Below are 9,639 nucleotides of genomic sequence, written 5' to 3'. Positions count from 1 at the left end.
AAACAAAAGAGATGATTGAAAGAGGCGAACAAGCAGTAGAAGTTGAGGAAGAAATGGAGACAAATCGCACCCTTTTGGACTATGCTTGTCCAACAATGGATGGGGCTAGTTCCAGCATTTGCAAGCCCACAATTCAAGCCAATAATTTCGAAATCAAGCCTGCAATTATCCAAATGATTCAGACGAGTATTCAATTTAGTGGGTTACCAAGTGATGATCCTAATGCGCATATTGTTAATTTCCTAGAAGTATGTGATACATTTAAACATAATGGAGTTAGCGATGATGATATTAAACTTAGACTTTTTCCATTCTCATTATGTGATAGAGCTAATGATTGGATTAACTCACTCCCTACAGGAAGCATCACCACTTGAAATGACTTGACCCAAAAATTCTTGGCTACGTATTTTCCACCCTCTAAAATAACAAAGTTAATTAATGATATCACTACTTTCGCTCAATTAGAGAGGGAATCTTTGTATGAAGCAAGGGAACAATTTAAAGAGATGCTTAGGAAGTGTCCTCACCATGGGATACTAACTTGGCATCAAATCCAAACTTTTTATAATGGTATTACCCCCTCTAATATTGATGCAGCTGCAAGAGGTACTATCATGAGGAAAATGCCAGAGGAATCTTATGATCTAGTGGAAGAAATGGTGTTGAATAGATACCAATGGAATAATGACCAAACTAATCGAAGGGAAGTACACCATATCGATTCTTTTACAACTTTATCTATTCAACTTGCTAGTCTGAATAAAAAATTAGATAATCTTGCAACGATAAATGCATCATCTATCAATCCATGTGATTTCTATGGCCAATTAGTACATATTAATTATGTCTGTCCATTAGGTAGTCCTTTTGCTTCACATGAAAGTGCTAACTTTATTTCTTATGGTGGTAGGCCGAATTTCAACCCCTATTCGAACACATACAACCCAGGGTGGAGGAGTCATCCGAATTTTACATGGAACAACAACCAACAAAAAGCACCCATTGGATTCCAACAACAGTCGCCCCCACAAGAAAAGAAGGGTAATTTAGAAGAAATGATTTCTAAGTTCATTAATGTTGCTGAAACAAAATTTCAAGAACATGAAAAAAGATTCTTAAGTCAAGAAGCATCAATTAAGAACTTAGAAGTCCAAGTGGGGCAGATTGTGAATATGTTGTTAGAAAGAAAAGAGGGATGATTGCCTAGCAACATAGGGAAAAATCCAAGTGAATGCCATTGCTCTAAGAAGTGGGAAAATGATTGGCAAGACCCAGAATGATGACCAGAGAGCTGAAGTGGCTGATACACAAAAGGAGACCGAAGGGAGTACACCTAAACTGAATTTAGATGCTATTAAACTTCCTCTCCCCTACCCAAGAAGAGTTTTGAAAGAGAAGTGTTTAAAAAGATACATATTAACATCCCTCTTCTTGATGTATTGTCGCAGATGCCAAAATATGCCAAATTATTGAAGGAGGTGATGTCAAATAAAAGGAAATGGAAGAAATGCGAGATGGTGAAATTAAACGAAGAGTGTTCAGCCATCCTTCAAAATAAATTGCCCCCAAAGCTTAAGGATCCAGGGAGTTTTTCTATACCTTGCACCATAGGGAATACTGAATTTGAAAAAGTTTTATCTGATTTGGGTGCTAGTATAAATTTAATGCCCTACTCTATTTTTGAAAAACTTGGATTGCATGAACTAACATCTACAACTATTACCCTGCAATTAGCTAATCGAAGCATTAAATACCCCAGGGGAATAGTGGATTATGTTTTAGTCAAGGTAGGTAATTTCATCATTCCTACCGATTTCATTGTGTTGGATATGGAGGAAGATAGGACAATGCCATTGATTCTAGGGAGACCCTTTCTTGCTACTGGTAATGCTTTAATTAATGTACAAAAGGGTCTACTTACTCTTAGGATCAATGGTGAAGAGGTGGTGTTTAACATATTTCAAACCATGAAGTATCCCAACATAATTCGGTTCAAGATTTGAACCTGGCTCTAATATCACTGAAGGGATGAGAGATCCATCATATGGATGGCCGAACCTTGTAGGAAGGTTAGGCAAAATTTAAAAAATTTCTCTCTCTCCCATCTGGGAATCGCATTCCCTATTTTAGAAAATTGCATTTTCAATAATCAATCTTGAACCCAAAACCGGACCAAATCTGAAACCAAAAGGGAGGAAAGGGATATACTTGATATGAAGTAGCAATAACTCCCAATGAAGGTGTTCACGCCCAAGGAGAAGACCAAAACCCGCTTCCGCTGAATATGACACAGTGTGTGATAAAGCAAGATCAACAAGGTGGCTCTTCAACAAGAACCAAGATTCTTCAGCAAGAATTGAACAGGGGCTGGTCAGCACGACTTCAGATTGTTTCTTTAGCCAAGAAACAATATCAAAAACCTTTCTTGGTCAATTCCACAAGACGAGATCGAACTGGGTAGGGATGGAAAGAATATGAAAGAATTCTACAGGTTGTGTGTTGAAACTAAGGAATTCACCCCCTATTTATAGTCTTCTTTGGATCAGCCTCCTAATCTAATTAGGAGAGAGTTTCTTGATCCAAATATGATATTTGGATCTGGACTCTTAAATGGACAAGACTTATCTTATCCTTTCAGCTAATCCTAATCAGATTATAAATCAGATCTTGCCTCCTTTTTATTAACTAATTTAAGCCTATTTTGAAGTGGGCTTTAGTCCCATTAAGCTTATGTGCTCACTTATCCCTTAACCTATTATCCAGTTGGCTCTCTTTGTATAGCGTTGGACCCAAATATTGATCTACACATAAGTTACATTGGTTCAGCCTAGCCTTTGTTACAAGGCCTGGCCGAATTCATTATAGGAGACAGTGAACCCCTGAGTCCATCACCATGGGCTCTTAATGGGCCCAACATTTATACTAAATGTTCCTTGGGTCCAGCCACCTTATAAAAACCTAAGGACTATGGGCAGATGCAAGATAAGCCCATCAGGCATTGCCCTCAATGGTCTTACACTTATCCTCTCAGCCCACAATGATCAAACACTGCTCGGTAAGAGAGGACCTCTCCCTTGGCTGCAAGGAACAGTGCTGCACTCTCTACTCACATGGATCCCAGGAATTAAAACCTTTTGCAAACATTTTAAAACCATAATATATATATATATATATATATATATATATATATATATATATATATATATATATATGTGTGTGTGTGTGTGTGTGTGTGTGTGTATCTCTATATAAATATATTTTGCAAAACAAATCTCAATGTTTGAAATTAACTGTCAGCAATTCAGGTTTCCATCAGAGAGAGTGCATTACTCGATCATTCACTTTGTTCGACAAAGGGGCAGATCTTGTCACTATGATCACCCACTCAGATGAATTCTTGGACTGTCCCAACATACCCAAGTTTTAACCCCCTCTAAGGATCTCATTGATTGGTACTTCAAAGATAGTCCAATCCAACACCTAGTGCAATATCATAATTGAGTCTATGGGTCAGGTGTAACATTTCAGTTTTGCCCATCAGTCTCCAAGGTCTAGGGCAATATTGGAATTTGGTTCGGTTCAGGGTTTCAAGAAAACCCACATTGCATATACCTCAGGTCTCACCCTGGTAGTTAAGATAAGCCACCCCAACCAACTTGGCAGCACTTCAGTGTCAGACTTGGCAGGGTAAATCTCCCTAGATTTATCCAATGGCTATGAAGATTCTAAACTAACATGAGTCTCATAAGTGTCCAGTTTAAGGGTATTACACAGAAATACACCACAGTGACATGAATCAATTATATAATTTATTCATTTAAAATAAATGTCAAAAGATACACCAATCTGATTGGAGCTAAGGGCACAACTGTCTAACAAATCTATCTTGCAGCCGAGGGAGAGGTCCTCTCTTGTCGGGCAGTGTTTGATCATTATGGGCTGAGAGGTTAAGTGTAAGACTATTGAGGGTAATACCTGATGGGCTAATCTTGCATCTGCCCACAGTCCCTGGGTTTTTATAAGGTGGCTTGGCCCAGGGACCACTTAGTGTAAGTGTTGGGCCCATTAAGAGCCCATGGTGATGGGCTCAGGGGTTCACTGTCAATAATAGTGAATTCGGCCAGACCTTGTAACAAAAGCTAGGTTGAACTCATGTGGATGATGTGTAGATCAATGTTTGGGTCCCACACCATACAAGGAAACTCAACTAGCCAACAGTTTGGAAGGTTAGTGAGCACATGGACTAAATGGGCCTAAAGTCCAAATCGAACTGGTTTAATTAGATTAATTAAAGAGAGGCGGATCTGGGATTTGGATCAACAGATAGGATAAGGGATTATCCTTATCCACTCAAAGAGTCCAGATCCAAATACAGATTCGGATTTGCAAACTCCTAATAAGATTAGGAGGGTTGACCTAATCTGCAAATAAGATAAGGGCTTATCCTTATCTCTTAAACAAAGTCCTGATCCAAATACAGATTTGGATTAGGAAACTCTTAATGAGATTAGGAGCTCTCTTTAAGGTTATAATAGGAGGAGGAGGGCGAACCTCCAGTCGCTCAACTCAATCAGATCTTAGATCACATAAAGAGAGAAGACAACAGTAAGACTGCGCCATCTTCTGCTCTTGCGCCCTCCTCCTGCTGTCGCCATTGCCAGTTCGTTCTCCACTGTTGGAGCGATAAAGAAGGGTTCTTGATATTAGTTTTTGGAGAAAAACTGGTCTGAAGTCGTGCTCACATACCCTCCATCGAATTCTTGCTGAAGGATTCGGTTCTTGTGAAGAACCACCTGCTGATTCAGCTCCACCCTATGTTATGTCATTTTCAATGGGAGTAGTCTTTGGAGTTTTCCTTGGGTGTGAATACCTTCGTCAGGAGTTACTACTACTCCGTATCAGGTATATCCCTCTCCTATCTTTTGGTTTTAGATTTGGTTCAGTTTAGGTTCAAGATTGATCATTAAAAATGCATATTTTCTAAAACAAGGAATGAGATTCCCACATGGGAGAGAGAGAAATTTTTGAAATTTCGCCCAACCTACCTAAAGGGCTCGGCCATCCATATGATGGACCTCTCATCCTTTCACTCTTCTACACCTTGGCCTAGCACTTCACTCCTTGACTTCGGAACTAGGGGAGTGGTATTCGGATTATGGATGATCTGGCTCTGGACGCCATGTGGCACCTATGTGGCTACCTTATCACTTTGGCCATATTAACGCTACGACATCTTTGTGGCCTACCTTATCACCTCAGCCATGTCAGCATTGTGTCACCTTCATGAACCCACCTTATCCATCTAGCCAAGTCGACACCACGTCATGTGGATAAGTGTGACCAAGACAGGTGATAGGATGGGGACAACTCTACTGGGGGTTAGGTCTTGTCCCAAAGCCCTTAACGATTAACCTCATCACGATAACCCCGAAAGCTTCATCCGACTAGGACACAGATTTTTTGCTATAAAAAGGTATCTTCTGCTCAAGGTAAAGGATCAAGCATTTAGCTCTCATATCGTTACTCTACTCGGACGAACACTGATCTCCAATTGTTCGGCCCGATTCCCTCCTGCTTTCTATTGACTTGAGCATTTGAGTGTCTATTCGGGGATAACTCCTCGGGCCTTTGATTCTTTTCATGATTTCAGATCTTGGAGAACAGCTTCATCCTTCTACCTCAACTCCACCTAGTTTGCAAGGATTATTTAACTGTGACCTCGGTTCTTGCACCACCTCAAATCGAACAGCGTCATGAATAAGTATTAAATCTTAGGGATAACATCATCATGTGATGGAGAAGGCATGTTAAGGCCTCAAAGAACTGTTCTAGTTCTCATTTTATCTTATACTTTTAGATTAAAGATCCTTTAATACAAGAAACTAATCTCCATTAACAATCCTCATATTCTCATAATGAGTTTTATTTTATTTTCTTTTCATGAAGTCCATAATTCCCTAAAACATCCTACCTCTCTTCTATAAGAAATATTTTATACTTCACATTCCCTAAAACATCAAATAATCCAACTTTCCAACTTTAAAAGAAAAATAAACAAACCTGAAATCCCCCAACCAAGTAAACCAAAAGGTGCAAGGTTTTATACATTTTTTTAATCGCATCATAAAAAAAATAAAATCAGTTTTGACAATCTACATCCATGACTATGAGCTCTCAAATTTTAAACCTAAAAAGCACATTCATGATGGCAACAGCTTAGGAATTGTTTCTTTCTTATTTTTCCACAGCAATGGTTTGTTGCCCATCTATGATTTATTTTAGTAAAAAATAAATGACTAATTATTGAATATCAAGAAAACAAGGCCCAAAAAATATGTTCACGAACTTGTTTTTTTTTTCATAGTAAAAGCAGAAAGCTTGTTCCATTTGTTTTGAGAAAATTTATGTTCAAGAACCTATTTTCTTACTAATGTGGAAATTTTAGAAAGAAGATAAACAAGAATATTCAAAGCAAGTAAGCAATTGTTGAACTATTTAGCTAAAAGAAATTTGTAAGACAATAACCTATAAGAAATTAAGAGGTATCATTCATATTTTAAACAAATTTCATATCAACTATTTTATCTAAAAAATTATTTACCTACAAGTCTGCAACTATTGAACTATAAGGGAGAAGAAAACTAGAGTTTGGAGATTTATATTTGGAGAAGGAGAAGGAGAAGAATGGGAGAGAAAGAGAACCGAACGACAACAACAGTGATGGGGGAGAAAGAGAACCGGTCAGCGAGCGACAGCGTTGGCAACAGGGGAGAAAGAGAACCAGCCAATGGGCTATGATGACAGTGACGAGAAAGGAGAAATTGATCAACGGCCGATGGTGATGACGACGGGGAGAAAGAGAATTGGTTGACGGGCGATGGTGACGGCAATAGGAGAGGAGAAATTAATCGATAGCTAGCAGCACGAGCTAGGTTTTTTGTTTGTTCAAATAGGAAGGTTTTGGTTTTGGCATCTATTGTGGCATGGGTTCGAATGTTTGATAGAATATCAATAGTTTTTTGTTTTTTTTTGGTCTTGGGCTGAGAGAGAGGGGCACTAGAGGCTGGGTTGGGTCATTGGGTTAGAAAAATAAAATAAAAATACAGTAATATATATATATATATATATATATATATATATATATATATTACTATATTACTATATATATAGGTTGGTTCGGTTAACCACCGGATTTTTTATAGGTTAACCGAAAATTGAATCGATCCTTCGGTTTTTTGAAAAAATCAAATTGAAACTAAACAGACCAGTCAGTTAACCAGATTTTTCGGATTGGTTTCTTTGGTTAAGATCAGTTTTTTGGGTTTTTGGTTTATTAGGACACCCCTAGCCAATACAACCTTGAGCTCGAGCTTGTGGGCATACTACCGTCCAAAGCACATTTGCATTGAACTTTATTTTTCTTTGTGCCTTAAAGCTCAGTGTACTTAGTTTTTTTTTTTACTTTTTGCTTAATGAAAGTTTGTTTTGTATCATCTGTCAATCTATGTTTGTATCTTAATGCTTACTCCCGAAAAAATAACAAATTCAATTGGGTCTAATTTATCTAATAAGTGTCTACATTTGATGATAGAAAATTTGTAACAAGTCTCATCAATATGTTCTTATGAAAAATTGGTTGTCTAGTGAATTTAAAGAAGGAAATATTTGAAAAGGGGGACAAGCCCCAGATAGCATAGGCATTTAAGACATAAGGGCAATTGAGTTAACTTGCAATAGTTACTTCTAGGTCAGCATAAAGGCATCAAATCTAGTATCAGTCGTTGATCGATCAAAGAAAGGATTGGAGGCCATTTTTCACTGATATTTTACCTTAGACCCTCATCATTCATTTAGGCGATGGTTAGCCTGTTTAAGCCTTTCATTAAAACCTTTCTTTGATAAAACCTAAAATTTTCGAAGGATGCATAAATCAAAAGGGCAAAAAAATTCAAAAGAAAAAAAAAACATAAAGAAGAAGTAGAAAGAACTAAGGGCAAAATCACTAAAGGGCTCCAACATTTTCAAAAGTAATAATTCTCCCTTGAATGGTCAATTGGGAACAAGTTTAACATGTATTTCATTTCATGAATCATGCATAAAATCAAGAAATGATGAAACGCCATCTATTGGTGATATTACCTTATCTTTGATCCACCAACCAATCCTTTGAGTTTATTCTTTGACTAAACCTTGGTATAAAGAGACAAATGTTAAATGTTTGAATGCCCCTCAAAGTAAAAAAAAGGAAATAAAGACAAAGAAAAACTGGGGCAATAAAATGCAATTTTTGAAAAATGAATAACAAAAGGATGGAAGAAAAAAATAAAAAACTAGGGTAGACAAGCTAGTAAGGCTAAATGCCAATTCTCTAATTTCACTTTGCCCCCACCTCATTCTTCACCCTAACGTAAAGTCCTCATAGATTAAGAAAGATGTATTGCTCATGACATTGAAAGACATGAAAATCATTTCTCATCCCAAGGTAGTAAAAAAAAACACAAAAAAATGTGTGCTAAAGGCCCTATTTTTCAAATCAAGTATTTGAAACCTATGTCAAAAGAATATTTGAGCCTTTATTCTTTCAATTCTGAACCCTACCCTAAGCCACGTTTCATCACGTCTAATAAGACTTCCTCGATCTTTGAGATATTAACAAATTGACCTTGGATAGACCTTTTTTTGCTGACAATGATGGAATCAAGTACAAGCACCACAGAGGTAAAAAAGAAAAAAAAAGAGAAAAAGAAAGGAGAAGAGGTTGGACCTAGAAACACTAAACTAGGGGCAAAAGAAGAAAACAAAATACGTTCCAAATTTAGGGCAAGCATGTCAGAACACAAGCAGTTTAACTCATCATTCAAATTGATTACCTCATCCCAAGTAAAGGCAATACTTTTTCAGCAAGTCGTTAGGATTCAACCTCTACGTAAAAGCGGCAGCTACCACTTGCTCAAATATTCCTAAAATGAACCTCTACGTAGAAGGGGCAGCTACCTCTTGCTCAAATATTTCCTAAAATGAATTTTCAGTTAGCATTAAATATTTCTAAGATACATATCACTAAAGTCAATAGTGCCCCTATGGTCAAATATCACACCCTATTAAGAATAGATTGACCCTTTTGAACGCCATTGCTTTGTTAGAAGTAAGCTCTAACTATCCAATTATTCTTATTTGTTAAATTCAAAAAAAAAGAACAAATAAGGTAAAAGGTGAAAAGCTCAATCATATCCAATTTTCTTTCATCCAAATCATCTAAAAATCTTTTCCAAATCATCCAAAAGTCTTCCCGAGATCCAAAAGTGTTTAAAAGGTTTTTCATCTAAATCACCTTTTTTCATACAAATTTCTGTCATTATCCAAAATCTTTCATTTTCTTTTTCATCCAAAATTGAAATTCTTTGCATCATCCATACAAAATTCTTTCATCCTAATCCAAATCTATATAAAAATTTTTGCATAAGGTATTCTTTCATCCAAAAATCCTTTTACACAAGTTCATTAAAATGGATTTCATCTAATTTGACCTAGTCCAAAAGTCTTAATTTTATTAAAAAATCCATCAAATGCTTTCACATCGTGTGACTCACCTTCGGGCAAAATCTAAACTCCATCCAAATTCATTAAAAACTTTTT

General features: G+C 36.9%; 1 non-coding gene across 1 annotated transcript; it reads right to left on the bottom strand.

The window, feature by feature from the left end:
• Nucleotides 1-431: 431 nt before the first annotated feature.
• On the bottom strand, nt 432-538 carry LOC148872129 (small nucleolar RNA R71). Its single transcript, XR_016108609.1, has one exon. It is a non-coding gene; the product is annotated as a small nucleolar RNA R71 (small nucleolar RNA).
• Nucleotides 539-9,639: the final 9,101 nt, after the last annotated feature.

The sequence above is a fragment of the Nelumbo lutea genome, chromosome 2, assembly GCF_056320005.1.
Source record: "Nelumbo lutea isolate HS-2025 chromosome 2, American lotus-T2T, whole genome shotgun sequence".
In the NCBI taxonomy this organism is placed as follows: Eukaryota; Viridiplantae; Streptophyta; class Magnoliopsida; order Proteales; family Nelumbonaceae; genus Nelumbo; species Nelumbo lutea.
Note: the sequence above shows the minus strand (reverse complement) of the source record. Positions and strands in the feature narration are given on the sequence as shown.